Here is a 15,359-nt window from a genome sequence, read left to right on the forward strand (position 1 = left end):
CCTGTATTGTTCAACTTTAAGTCAATATGTTTCTTTGCGTGTGTGTGTGTGCGTGTGTGTGTGTGCGTGTGCGTGGAGAAAGGGTTGCAAAATGCTGAGAAAACAACTGCACACAGCAGTTTATTGTCTCGATAGATTAACAGCTGGACGCCCCTCCCGTTAAAAAACACCGTGACAACACGGTGATATGTAGCAGATTATGGACCATAAGTTTGATAGGGATGCAAGAGCTCGGTACGTTGTATTTGCAGTATGTGTTCTCATGGTCACTCACAAACAACTAGAGAGATTGCTGTAAAGTTAAGTGCAGGCATTCTTCACCTCTAGTGTCATAATTTGGCAACAATTTCCCTTTCCTGTGTCATTTGTTCAAAATGAATGACGTCACTTTGAGCTGTACCATGTGTTTAGTGTTTATTTCATGGGGCTAATACTGTAATATAAAAAGGACATTACAGTATGTGAAGAATACATCTAATTTGCTTCAAGAACATGTAAACATTGAGAGTACATCTAGCATTTAGCTCAAACTACTGCTATGTCTAAATGCACCTGTACAGATCAAAAAACCTACTGTAGTTCCTTTGGCAAATATAAGCATCGATTTTTTCATCGTACCTTCAGTCTAAAGGTTAAACTGTCTGTTTGCTAAAGCAAGATGGGACTCCTGGTAATAGCTACAATTATTTCAGTGTAGTACTGAGGATGCTGTACAGTGGATCTGAGAGATCGCTTTGATTGAGCAGATATACATGAATGTGTGCTTGTGCTCATTTATTCTCTCTCTACCTGTGATAACCAACTCGCACTCACATTCACTGAGTGAATGGGTTAAATGCAGAGAGTAATTTCCCTCTGCATTACTCTCTTCCTTCCCTACTGGATGACCGAGAACCTTCACAGACTTAAGAACTTGTCCCATGCCAGATTACATCTACCCAAATTTTATGAGTTTATGAGTCCTGTGACAGTTGATGACAGCATATTTTGTCCACCAATAGGCAAAACAACTGAAAATACAACACTTTGGGCTTTTATTACCTTTGACAGTTTGAGAAGGGATTTGTCAGTTCCCCAAGTTTTGTTGAAACTTTGGGAACTCATCTCATCTAAATTAACGAATCCCATCTGTGACCAGTCGTATTAGGTTGTCGTAAATGGATGCAAAACTTTTTGCATGTGCTTATAAATAGTTTCTATTTTCTCCTTTTGGACTAGTTAAAAAAAGCCTCATCACATCTTTTAATATGACAAATACAACAAACTACCTCTCCCTCCAAAGTAGAAAGGAGCTCTGCTGGCTTCAAGCCATGTCAACGAACCAAAGTGTTAACCAATGAACTGTGCTAGTCGGCTCTGAAATGATTCATACGGCCTACTGTATATACATGTAGTGATTTGTTTTCATGACAGTACAAAAATTGTAGTTTCTTAACTTATCAAAAGACGGCTTTTTTGTTTCTCCAAGCCTTGAGAAGTGTTAATTGCACAGCAGGATAAAAATGCAGAGACAATTTCTTTAGTACAACTAATGGGAAAAGACCATCAACGATTTGAAACCTCCTCTGCAGCTGCCGCCAGACCCCAAGGCTAGTGGGTGCTTCCTGACAAACTGGCCTGTCTTTATTGATGACAGTGATTGATCACAGCCTCTGGGATGCTATGAGCAATAGTTATTTTTATTTAAAAGCTCTTAAGGAGGCATAGCATACATGCACACGCACACACACACACACACACACACACACACACACACACACACACACACACACACACACACACACATATATATATCTATACAAACACACATTTGTAGTCCTCCTGTGAAACTGGTCATTCACCAGCAAAGCAGTTGTACTAGTCATTTGTTCTCCTTTCCATGTTAGCAGCTAGGTGTATTTGCGGGGACTGGAACAAACCTGCAAGGCTTTCAACCCAATGATTGGGGTTCAAGTTTAGTACAAGACCATATTAAGGCACCAAAACTATTTGTTTGGGAGAAGGACTATAAAGATCTTCTTAAGGTCATCCAACACAAATTAGAAAGACATACATTACATCATGAGGATGATGTCCGTCTTTCAATATATTGAAAAATATTTTTCACTTATGTTTAATGAAGCTGTTCACACCAAATTGGACCACTGCACTTGTTAACAAGTGTGCTTGCAGCTCAAAATACACACTAGTACTTAATGATATGCAAATAGTAAAATGATACTATTTTACCTCAGACACACAGCTAGATGCTGTTCTGGGGCAATCAGCTCTCTGAAATGATTTCTCTGCCTCTTCAGATATAGGCCCAAATCTGCCAACAAGAGCTCAATCTGCCCCCCTGACATCCTGAAATATGTACTAAAGCAGCCGTGATATAGCTTCGAGTCGTGGATCTAACCTTGAAATTCTCCCCGTTGCTGTTTTCTTGTGAGAATAGGATGAACCCAGAATCTGTGTTTCTTCCTTTTCTTTAGCAGCATCAGGAAGAATTTATCATCACTTTATTTTCCCTTAATTTTTTGGAGGATGATTTTTTTTTTTTTTTGCAAAATTGCAGTGCATTCAGTGTGTTATGACAAGTTTGGATCAGCAAAATGTGGAATTTTGAGTTGTTTTTCTGCGCTGCGTCACGTGCGTAATGGCATTCATTACCACTACAGGATAGTTAATCCTAAAAGCCAACTTTGATTTAAAATGATATGTTTGCGAAGATGATTTATGGCATTACTCTAAACCGTCTTTTAAAAGGAACGATACTCAGACTGCACAGTTGTGTGCATATCAAGCCAGACACACACACACACACACACACACACACACACACACACACACACACACACACACACACACACACACACACACAGAACCCAGCTAGGGGACTTGCTGACATAATCAATAAGCAGAGGGGAGCATAGTGGATGCACAGCCTTGTCTAGCCAGGCCTCCCTTGTGTGACATGACCAACATACCAGATAGGATCTGTCCACAAATCTACAATGCACCCTTGCTTTGTTGCTTTAATTCTATTTTTCTGTGCTGTATCCTCTGTTTACACATTTTTTCCCCTCTCGCCAGCTGTAACCCTCTCCCTCTTCCGCTGTTTCTCTATCTTGTTTTGTTTCCACCTAAAAGACAAACCTTGCTTTCTGTCTTCTCCATTTCAGTGGATGTTTTTATTCATCATCGCGAGCCACCACCACCCTCCACCCTCTGCATCTGCATTTTTCCCAACTGCTCCGTATCCCTCCATTCATATTGAATGTATGTGTGCAAGTGTGCTGTATGGGTTTAGCTATTAATTAATCCCACAGTGTGTGGACCTCTGTGGTTCTGGGAGTGGGGTGCAAATACTCCCATAAGAAGCCTTAAGGGGTAAGGAAGCTGCAAGCTAACAGCTCAAACATTTTAATCACAAAGCAGCAACTGATGTAATATACTAAACCACAGTGTGCACGTGTGTGTTAGCATGTATGTAAATACACAGGTATAGTATGCTGAGACAGAAACTGCAGAAAGTGCAAGCAGATAATAAGAGTGTGCATTACAATTATGCACAACACGCTTTTTGGAAGATAATGAGTACACACACACACACACACACACACACACACACACGAAGGCTTACACTCCAAGAGGTGGATTTATTTCCCCTTACAAAATAAATCCACCTCTGGGGGTGCTTCTCTAGTCAGTAGAAACTGTATATCTCTGGCTGCTTGACAGTAGAGCAAACTCTGGCCCATTAAGAACACCTTCAGCCACTGGTTTCTAGTGTGTGTGTGTGTGTGTGTGTGTGTGTGTGTGTGTGTGTGTGTGTGTGTGTGTGTGTGTGTGTGTGTGTGAATGAGAGTGAGGGAAAAACAGAGAGAGAGACAGAAAGAAAAAGAGAGAGAGCACATGGTGCAGCCCACAGCCAACTCAGTCTAAATGGCTCCTTAGAGAATCACTAAAGCGGAACAATCGATTTCAACAATGGATGGCTTAAAGAATGAAAAAAAGGACCATGGTGTCCTTTCCTCTAACTTCAGTGATTTCCTTGTAAACTATTAACTGATTCCCTTACTAAAGGGGAAGATAATGAGCGAGGCGTCCTATTGGAGCAGTAATGGCTTCTCAAGAAGCACTGCCTTACTGCTACGTTTTCACCAGCCACCGTGACAATGACTGGATTAATCTTTGATACCCAATTAAAGTAGTTAGATGAAGTGAATCGTGAGCTCAGATGCTTACATGTAATTAGAATACACATTCTTAGTTATGTCTCTTGATTTTCAGACGAATTGAGAGCCTTTAAAGTCATACCAACAAACGTGTGAAAATGCTGCACATCAGAGGAGGACTCTGGATGTGTGGGGTGTAATCCAAATTAAATTCCAATTAAGCTTTTGTACCAGTGTTCAAGCTTTCTCTGGCATCACAAGCCTTCGTTGTAAGAGTAGATGTAGTGCAGTTGCATCACTGCCATGTCGCCATCTGGCGTCTTGATAAAATGTGCTGAGGTTTCTCATCTGTGTCGAGCTTTCACACCTGAAGGGAAGCCAATACCAACGGAACTAAAATACTGTCACGGCTTACGATGGTCTGGTTAGCCACCACCATCTGTCTCTTTTATGTAGAGTGCTTAACAAAATTAATTAGATCACCACCCAATGTAAGGTTTATGCCACAGTTGCCTAAATTTACGGGATTGGTAATGACCAAAATCATTTTTTATGTTTCTTTAATGGTTAATTAGTGTTATCCATGAATGTTTAAATTCACTGTTTTACAGAAAAGCAGAAAAAAGAGTAAAGGAGTTACACAATTATACTTATTTTCTTGGATTTCTGAGCTTCATTAGTTTGGGACTTGTCTGTGAAGTCCAGCATGCCAACTCAAATTTTGAGTATAAAAACGTGAATTTGGATTCTTATTTGCCTAATAAATAACAATATAACCTTTGATTTTAATAAAATGTGTCTTTTATGAAAGGTGGTCTGTTAAGCACTTTTCCCCAATTCTTCGACTACCACATCCATGATGCCACACTATCAGCTTTGAGCAGAATACAGGATAAGGTTGATGCTTTTTTCTTTCCTGTAATCTACACTGAACAAAAATATAAACGCACACTTTTTCATGAGCTGAACTTAAAGATCTGAAACATTTTCTACATACACAAAGGACCCATTACTATCAAATATTGTTCACAAATCTGTCTAAATCTGTGTTGGTGAGAACTTCTCCTTTGCTGAGATAATCCATTCCACCTCACTGGTGTGGCATGTCAAGGTGCTGATTAGACAGCATGAATATCTCACAGGTGTGCCTTAGACTGCCCACAATAAAAGGCCACTCTAAAATATGCAGTTTGATCCCACAGCACAATGCTACACATGTCGCAAAACCAGTCAGTATCTGGTGTGGCCACCCTTTGTCTTACGCAGTGCAACACATCTCCATTGCATAGAGCTGATCAGGTTGTTGATTGTGGGCTGTGGAATGCTGGTCCACTCCTCTTCAATACTTGTGCAAAGTTGCTGAATATTGGCAGGAACTGGAACGTGCTGTCATATACGGCAAGCCGAGCATCCCAAACATGCTCAATGGGTGACATGTCTGCTGCCATGCAAGAACTGGGATGTTTTCAGCTTCCAGGAATTATGTATAGATTCTTGCAATATGAGGCCGTGCGTTATAATGCTGTAACATGAGGTTATGGTCATGGATAAATGGCACAACAATGGTCCTCAGGATCTCAACACGGTATCTCTGTGCATTCAAAATGCCAACAATAAAATGCACTTGTGTTCATTGTCCATAACCCACCATGGGCCACTCAATCCACAACGTTGATGTCAGCAAACCACACGACACGACACAAGCTGTCTGCCATCTGCCCTGAACAGTAAAAACATCTGTCAACGTGCCAGACACCATCGAATGTGAGCATTTCCCCACTCAAGTTGGTTACGACAACAAACTGCAGTCAGGTCCAGACCCTGAGTAGGATGCCGAGCATGCAGATGAACCTCCCTGACACGGTTTCTGACAGTCTTTGCAGAAATTCTTTGGTTATGCAAACCGATTGTTGCTGCATCTGTCCGGGTGGCTGGTCTCCACCTGGTCGACCATCCTGGAGGTGAACATGCTGATGTGGAGATCCTGGGCTGGTGTGGTTACACGTGGTCTGCGATTGTGAGGCCGGTTGGATGTACAGCCAAATTCTCTAAAATGCCTTTGAAGACAGCTTATGGCAGAGAAATGAACATTCATTTCACAGGCAACAGTTCTGGTAGACATTCCTGCAGTCAGCATGCCAACTGCACGCTCCCTCAAAAGCTGCGACATGTGTAGCATTGTGCTGTGTGATCAAACTGCATATTTCAGAGTGGCCTTTTATTGTGGGCAGTCTAAGGCACACCTGTGAGATATTCATGCTGTCTAATCAGCACCTTGACATGCCACACCTGTGAGGTGGGATTATCTCGGCAAAGGAGAAGTTCTCACCAACACAGATTTAGACAGATTTGTGAACAATATTTGATAGTAATGGGTCCTTTGTGTATGTAGAAAATGTTTCAGATCTTTAAGTTCAGCTCATGAAAAATGGGAGCAACTTTGGACTCCTCTCATGCACAAGGTCACTCCTGGTAAATTATATAGTTATTTCTGCTTGGTCAAGCAATTTGGATTTTAATCTCATGGCTGTTATCTCAAAATCCACTTTATAAAGTATATAGCGAGCCAGCCAGCAGAACACATCTTCCTCGTTTGCAGATGTTCTTCAGTGAACAGGCTTGGATCACCTCACAGGCAATAACAGTGCAGGATTAAGGGAGGACAGGGTAGATAATTCTATTATAATATGACCACAGGGAAAAAATAAAATAAACAAACTCATGACAAAACGTGTCAGAATGTCAACAGTCAGCTCAATGCCTCTGCCTCCTTCGCCTCCTCCCTTCACCATAACAGACCTCATTACGGAGTACTTTGGAGATTGTCTAAGAGGCCGCTGCTTAAGATGAAAGAACAATTAGTGTCAGAAAGCATCACTCTGTGCAGTCTCTGACACTCCACGAGGGCTATTATCACATCGGTTTACTGTGAATGGATGTACAACGAAGATCTGGTCCTGTAAACATTGTTGAGGCACACAAAAGGAGCACGGCATGGGGTGTCGTTCTCACCTGTCCCTGTTTGGGAGTCTTCGTGATGACTGGATCGATAAGCATGCTTTTGTTTGCATATGATTTCCCTCCATGTTATTAAGCTTAAAACGATGATCAAAATGAAGTCTGTGTACACAGGAATGTATGAGGGGAAAACGTCTTTGAAGTGTACTTGCCACACACAATCTGCAGCCCGCCTTCTACTTTCAAACATGGTCACATTTTTGAGGAGTAAGTCAAACCCTCCAAATACAGGACGCGAGGAAGTGCACTAACACTAACAGGCCCATTAAACATTAACAGTACTTGTATTGATTTGAAAGGGTAACTGTGTAAAAGTTTCTACAGCAGAGTCTCAGGGGAAGCAAGAAGATCAGGAATTCGATGGCTACCGTTGGTTCTGGTGATCATTAGTGCTAATAAACTGGAGACATCACAGCATGCCCTTTCTTGAATTCACATTTCATTTGATAGCCATTTTTGGGGGGATATACTACCTTTCAGGCCACTGAAGATAATTTAGACAGTTTATTTAGAGGAATCTTCTTTTTAATCAATTCAATTTCAGCAGTAAAGAATGATGAATTATACAAGAAAAAGAGAAGATGTTTTAAACTCTGTGGATGATCATTTGGCATTCTGTTTGTTGCCTTTCCGTGTTTTGCCATGCTGAGTTTCTCTTCGTGCAGGAGAGCAGATGGATCAAAAGGTTTTTCACTGAAAGGCCAGCGCAGACCTGCAATAGATGTGTAAGTGGAGCATTGTGTGAGAACTGCCTGTGACATACTGTCAAGTCTACCTCCAGTCCCAAAGGTCTAGTATGTAAATGATTGCTGGAGGTGCTTTTCTTGTAGTAGCTGTAATTAGGATCATTTCTGACCAAGGTAGCCAACATTTCAACATGTGGTAAATGAGAAAGAGTTACTTTAGGTGAAGGCTTTATCTCCTATGTCGTGTCCAGAATAAAACGGCATGGCATTTTGGCTTGCCAGTTTTTTTCTGTCATGTTTTGCTTTTCTTTTCCTCAGGGTTTGTGCAAATTCCCTGTTCTCTGCAGTCCTTGTCAGTGCCACGTCTACTGCTGACCTGATGTGTACCAGGGGAAGCCATGTGTTTTCTGTGATACACAAGTTTCAGCATGTGCTGAGACCTAGAGTCTTTCAAGCCCTCTATTACTTGCAGGCAAGTACAAATCTCTGTTGCAATAGCAAGGCCACGATCACTCACTAACTTTCTACATGCAAGCAGGGGCAATCCCCCATCAGCCACACCAGCTGTACTAATAAAAGACTTTAAAATCAGCTGAATCTAATTGGCTGTTCTGGTCTCCAATCAGCTCGAAATGACGAAATGCAATATCCCAGAATCCATTTCGTCCAAAACTCAAATGAGGCAGTGGTGGAGGAACACAGAGTGGCGGAGTTTGAAATATTACTCTTTCTGGGTCACAAAATAAACTTTTAAGATATTTTCATGTGAGAATGTTGCTGTGTGAACTTCTAATACCTGCTCGATTCATCAAGACATCACATATTTGCATAAGTGTTCTAACGTTTTTGGAGATTCTTTCGGATTCTGGGATATTGCATTTCGTCATTTCGAGCTGATTGGAGACCAGAACAGCCAAGCAGATTTTTTTGCATCCAAGTCTGTGATTGGCTGGTTTTGTGGCACAAATATAACGGTGTAGAGAAAGAGTTGTGCGCGCACGGACAGAAATGTTGAGAGCGCGAGCAAAATACATTGTGAGCGAGCGCAAATGCAAAAACTGAGCGAGGGGGCTGCTATTGTGTGTGTGTGGATAATAGCAAACACTGAAATAAATTTTTTGCACTCAGGAATTAATTTTGTTCACCCAAATTGAGCTTTTCTTCGCTCAAAATAAATTTGTCCTCAAATTGCAACACTTGCACCTGCAAACTTTTTTCTACGTGCGCTCAGAATAGTGGCACAAAAATAACGCCATAGAACAGCTGACTGACATGAGCCTAATGACAGGACAGGGGAAGTGAAACTAAATACAATGAACAAAGAACACACGACTCCTTCAAAGTAAAACAGGAAACACTGAAACTAGACATGACAACACAAGCTTAACAGACCTAACATGTGATGAACGATACAAGAACCCAAACACAAACCAAGGAAACAATAAATAATGACTGCCTTTAACCTCAACTAAAAGCTAAATAAGAATGAGACATGAACTAATCACAAATCTAAAATGAGACAAATACAAAATGTACTCAGAGCGCTGGGTCACAGACCCAGCCTGTGACAGAGTAAATGTAGAGATTGCCAATTGAAATCAAGAACCAAAATAATGGGTATAATAAACATAAAGACACGATCAGACAACAAGGTGTATGGCTGTCCGATGTCATATATGTGCATCTTCTTCTTCTCCTGTTCCTTTTAAGGCTCACCACAGTGAATCATCCTCCTCCATCGCACCCTATCTCTTGTATTGCATATCCCTGTCATATCAACTCTATATGCAAGTTAATGTGATATATAAGTCAAATCAGAGAACACTTTAGATGCACTTGAGCAGCTCTATATATACATAGTATATATCTTTTACTACTGTGTGTTTCTGTGCGTATTTACCATGTTTAGCTACAACTGCAGTGGTTTCATCAAGCTGAAGGATCGCTTCCTGCTTTCATCCGTTTGGTTTGGAGCCCAATAAAAATGTTCTTAGAGAAATGCCCGCAGGCCTGTTAGAAAGCTGTTGATAGTAACTACCCACAGTGCAACAATGCAGCAAGATGTTTGAGCACATGAGCATAAACTAAATTAAAAAAAGCAGGAATCTTAAATCACTTCTGCCAGTAAGAGTCCTCGGATGGGGTAGATGTTTGCTTAGTTGACAGACAATGGAACAATGCATCTATTTTACACATGAGGCTATCATATTTCTTTACCTCTGAATCATTACATGCCATTCTATCAAGTTCATCGCTGGCTTTCTAATTTTTTTCCTGTAGTCTCAACAAGAAGCCTTAGGCATCTCTGCGTAATCATCGATACAGTAGTGAAATCACACATGCGACTGCAAATGGAGTAGGCGCCCATCCACAGTGCTGAGTAGGAAGGGCTGACATTGACGTCTGCAGCTGTCTTAGATTTCATTTGATGTGTTGATAGCCAATAGCAACAGCAGCACATTCTTTCTGCTGATACAGTAGTGTCTGTATACCAAAACAAAAGCAACACTGTTTCTGCAGCTAGCAGAAGAAATTAGGCGGTGGCGTCTTTCAAGTATACAACACTGAGCAAAATAATAGCTTCTTTCACAGCCCGGGGAATGTGTTTTGTAAAGACTCAACTGAGTGGATGTCATCCAGTAGAACAAAGATGGACATTGATAAAGCCATTGTCCCTGCTTCCTGTGAAGAGGAGAAAAGAAACGCTCTACTGTGTAGCCCAGAGAGAAAAAACTATTGTTCTGTGTCTTTGTATTAAGTGCATTGTGATTAGGTTTGTTTGTATGTGAGTATTTATCTACAATTGAGACAAAAAGGAGAAGAAATAATTAAATGCATGCTTAAAAGAAACCGATAACTCCTTATTCCTGTCCAAAATCTCCCGTTGAATCAATTCCCTCACAGTCTCCTTACTTTATTAGTGCTGAACTGATTTATAACCACTCGAATGACTAGGAGAATAATGCTGACGTGATAACTGTAACTGTAAAACCCAGTAAAGCCTTTGACTTAGATTATGTTATTACAGTGTTCATGTGCAACCTTGAAAAACTGACTTTCACTTCCATTTTTACAGTTTCCAGCACTAAAATGAAAGGAAAGAAGCTCTTATTAATATATATATTTTTAATTATTACTTTTGATAAAACATTTATCCCGATGACAGCCTTGTGCCTAAAATTACAAAAGTTCCTACCTTGAGGGATGATGGCATCTTGTTAACCTTCGGTGCACATTTTAATCACAACACAAACGGAGCCGTGAGCTCAAAGTGAATAAACAAGGATGTGAGGACATAACAGTTTGATAACTGTGATATTCTGTTTGATCATATTATTTGGGACTAGGCTGATTAAAGGCTTATCTGTTTTTCCACATTATGTTTGGAGTCAAAATTATCATGGGGTTTACTGATGATCTCTTTTAAGAATATGCTATAAACTGCAAAGCTAATCAAATTCTAACCCGAAGTCAACTTCCAACTTGTATGCTCATTATAGTCAATTCACAATTTGCATCGTTTAGTTTAAGAGTGAAGAAAGCCTTTCAGTTCTCTGTTTTTGTGCATCGGTTTCTACTTCAAACAGAGGCATTCTTTGTGTCTTTTGGGCCTCTTAGCTCTGGCCCCTCTTCAACACACACCCAGCGAATGAGCCACTGCTATTCCTCCCTAGCCTTGCGCAGGGAGGACATTGCACTCCTTGCATATTAATTGGCTCATTCATCCTGCAACGAAGCTTCCACAGTAAAGCCAACAATTAGTCCCTTCCTTTCCCTGCTCCCCCCCCTCGCCTTCCCGGAGGAGAGGAACCCTAGCCTGGTTCGAGCAACCTATAATAAGCCGGCCACTAATTATGGAGCAGAACCCTGCGCTGACAGCAGAGGCTAAAGACTCAAAGTGTTGGGTGTGTGGAGTTAGAGAGATTATTTTCAAGGTTGGCACTGACAGGCAGCAATTTCATCTTTGCACTCCTGCCATCTAAACTGCTTGCCTCTTAAGTTATTCACTCAAATATTGAGAATGACACTCAAGGTTGAGAATGGAGCTATCATTCAGCAGTAATATAATAGAGGGGACTTGGCTGGGGCCTGTAGATTGAGGCATCAGTTGGGTGACTGCTTTGAGAGGTAGAGGAGATTATTGTTGTTTTTCTTGGTTAGGAGCCATCTTCCTCTCAGCAGCAAGTGGAGGTAAGAACAGAGAACCAATGATACAGCTGCAATAAATTTGATTTAACACATACCCAGATTTTCCCTCGGTGATATGACCTTTTATTTCACAGCTCGGACAAGAGACTTTAATGACTTGGGTAGAGGCCAGCATGGCACTAAGATGGGCAGGCAGTAGGACTGTGTGGCACCACTTAGCCTCCGTCAGTAATGGCTTAAACACCTCCTTCCCTCTGCTCCATCACAGTGGTACAGCTCTGCCATCCCTCATGCTGTCCGTTTCTGTCTCAGCCTCTCTCTCTCACACAGAAAACACAAACACACAACAGACCGAAGGTCCACAGCAGACTGAAAAGGCGGGCGCAGAGAGGAGGAGAATAGGGCGAAAGGGTAAGTGGAGAGAAAATAGAGAGGTACATTTATAGAGAGGGAGGACATTGAGGGTGCCATCAAAGAAGTTGAAAGTCTTGTGAAAAGAGGCAAAGACTGAAAAGGAACTCATGGCCCCACGTGAGCTTGACTCGCCGTATCTTTCCACTGAGGAAGGAGACAAACAACTATTCTTGTCCGAGGGAATGCCTTGGCCAAATGGCACGAGGTGGATTGAAACGTTGACTCATCATAACAGCTCAGGGATAATGCCTGCGCCAGTGAAAACATCCCTGTCAAATGTTCACTAGCAAAAATAATTAAGAAAAAAGTTGTCCCTTTAATGACTGAGTCCTTCAGCTTTCTTATCTCCACCAGCAGCTGGTCTGGACTAGGTTTCGCTCATGTGTCCATGCTGTTCACAGGCAGCGCCATTTTTATGTTATTTTGTGTAATATTCACACTGGCATAAAAGGCTTCCTAAATATTAGGCAGTAAAATAAGCATCCACTGGGCTCATATTGTGAAGAGACTCCAGTCAGCTTAGAAGAGGGTAAGATCTGTCACTTTGAAGGACAAGCTCCAGCCACACACTGCTGTCTCTCAACATTTGCTCTGAGAACATTCACTGTTCATAACTTTTTCCTTTATCCTTTTTTTAATGCAACTAGACTCCTAAAATTTATTCTGCCTTTCTCTTCCTCTACTTCTTTATCTGTATGTAATCAAAAACTAAGTCACATGACTGCACTTCTCAGGCAAAGTCAACAGTGAGTCAAAAGCAGCAATGGTGAAAAAGCTAAATAAATCAAAGAAGCACTGCAACCTGGCAACCTGGCTGGGAGTACGTACAAAGAAAAGAACTTTGATGGACTTGATGTTTAACTCTATGTGTGTTATGATTGTATTACGGTTGCTAAAATCCACCTTTACAAACCTTCATCTCTGCTCTGTATTTGGTTATCAGATATAATGCCTGTTGTGTGCTGGTGACAGAGATATAATTCCAATTAGTTAGTTAGGTCAGCGTATGAAATGACCCCAATGCAATAGCCAATCAGCTAGCCAGATTTTGGTCTACTTCAGCTAATAATAGAACTGTCTAATCAATAATAGCCTCACTGAGTGTTACTGAGCTCCTCACACAGATACATAGGCAAACACGCACATACACAAAATATCTCTCTTCCTCATTGTCCTAATTCAGAAGCCTGCAGGTCAGCAATTTGTCTCTCATCATAGATGCCTGGTATAATATCCAGAAAGCCCTGTTTTAGTCATAATAACAAAGTGAACAGTCAATACGGTGCCTTACACGTGCAACTGGTACTTCACTTCAGACATTTCCAATCTCCCCCATATTAGCTAACAGTAAACAGCCACACACACACACACACACTGAGGGAAGTCAGTTCTCTGGTATTCTTGTCCTTAATGAGCCTGGGAGAAAATCAGGAGAGACAGCATAAAGCACATCAGCGCAGGCCAGGAAACAAGTCCAGGAATCTGCCACTTTAATGCCTTGCCAATGAAGTCTCATCTCGTCTTTATTACCTGTCATAAGGCTCCAGTGTTCATGCATGTGTTCAGTTTAATTAAACCTAATCCACATGGAAAGAAAATAACAACAACCAGGTACGCTGACTGCGTTATTTTTTCAACCCTCTCTGGGTTTGCATGCTCAACAAGGGCACTGCAGTAATTAATTGGAGCCTGGAGGTTGGAAGGTCCAAGCCTATCGCATCAGGTCAATACGGCGGCAAGGGCCATGGCTGTCCTGTAATAAGCTGACATAGTTAGGGCCGTAATTGGCTGGCGCAGTCGAGCGACAAGGGCAGGCAGGATCAAAGCGCTGACCGTGGAAAATTAGAGAGGATGGTTTAAGATTGATCACCGAAAACCTCTCCACCAGGCTCCTTCGCTCATAATAACCCACAAGGATTATAGAGCGGCAGGCAGACTAATCTGAGAAAAGGAGTATAATTGCAGAGGCCATATCTCAGAGAGTGTTAGCTTTTTAAGCCTAGTCATCCTTTTTTGAAAGATGATGCCTTGTTAAAAAAAATTAAAAAAGCAGTAGACAAAGAACAAAGAAAAGTTCATCTTGCAGAACTGCTAATTTATCCCTTTGTCCAACAGTCTCTTGGATACTTATACGCTAACTGGATGTCTCTCCGAGTATTGTCCTTGATAGGAGAGTGCTCAGTGAATATAGCTTCAATCATTCCCGGGCTCAACGAGGCAGGTAAAAAAGATGTCAGGAGCCATGGTGACTGCGGTAAATGAAGACATAAAGCTGAGCGCGCTCCATCACAGGACTCTGCCGGGATGACAGTATTGACAGTCACGACTGTTTGCTGTTTAGCCTAATTGCAATACTGATTTCCATATAAACAAGCCACAAATTGTTACTGATGTTGTGTTAAGTCAGAGCACATGGACTAGCAGTGAAATCCAGATTGCTCTCAGTGAGCTAAGGGGATGAGGAAAAGTCCTAATTAGAGAGAAAGGGACATGAGGATGGTTGAATGGTGGTTGGGGGAGTGACTGCAGGATGCGCAAATTTCAGAAGGAAGGGTAGATGGAACCTAACACTAATCTATGTCTTGTTTTTCTTGCTTCCCAAAGCTAGCAATGGTTGGCTGTGCCATGCTTGAACACGTGCACACAGCTGATGTGGAACTCAATTCATTTGAAGAGCTGCCAAAACACATATATTCATTTTGCTTTCTCACCAACGTGACAAATGAAATGCTCCGAAGAGCCAAGAATATGCCCTCCAAATACAAGTAATTAGCAGTTTTTACTGGCTGAAAAGATCTGAAATAATACACTATATGCAAAAGTTAGAAACACACATTGCTATAATACATACTTGCATTTTAAGGACCATTTCCCATAACCACCTGCAGTCACACATCATCATGAGGACAGATGACATTCATGCCAAGGCACT

At 41.5% G+C, this 15,359-nt stretch overlaps 1 protein-coding gene and 1 pseudogene across 3 annotated transcripts in view; one reads left to right on the forward strand and one right to left on the reverse strand.

Moving 5' to 3' along the window:
• lsamp (limbic system associated membrane protein) overlaps positions 1 to 15,359 on the reverse strand; it is a 484,055-nt gene that overhangs the window by 180,657 nt on the left and 288,039 nt on the right. The window lies entirely within an intron of this gene.
• Positions 5,482 to 6,125, forward strand: LOC146693542 (uncharacterized; annotated as a pseudogene).

This window comes from Copadichromis virginalis, linkage group LG14 (genome assembly GCF_057382275.1).
Source record: "Copadichromis virginalis isolate Kocher_CV1m ecotype Utaka linkage group LG14, C_Virginalis_male_GT1.1, whole genome shotgun sequence".
NCBI lineage: Eukaryota > Metazoa > Chordata > Actinopteri > Cichliformes > Cichlidae > Copadichromis > Copadichromis virginalis.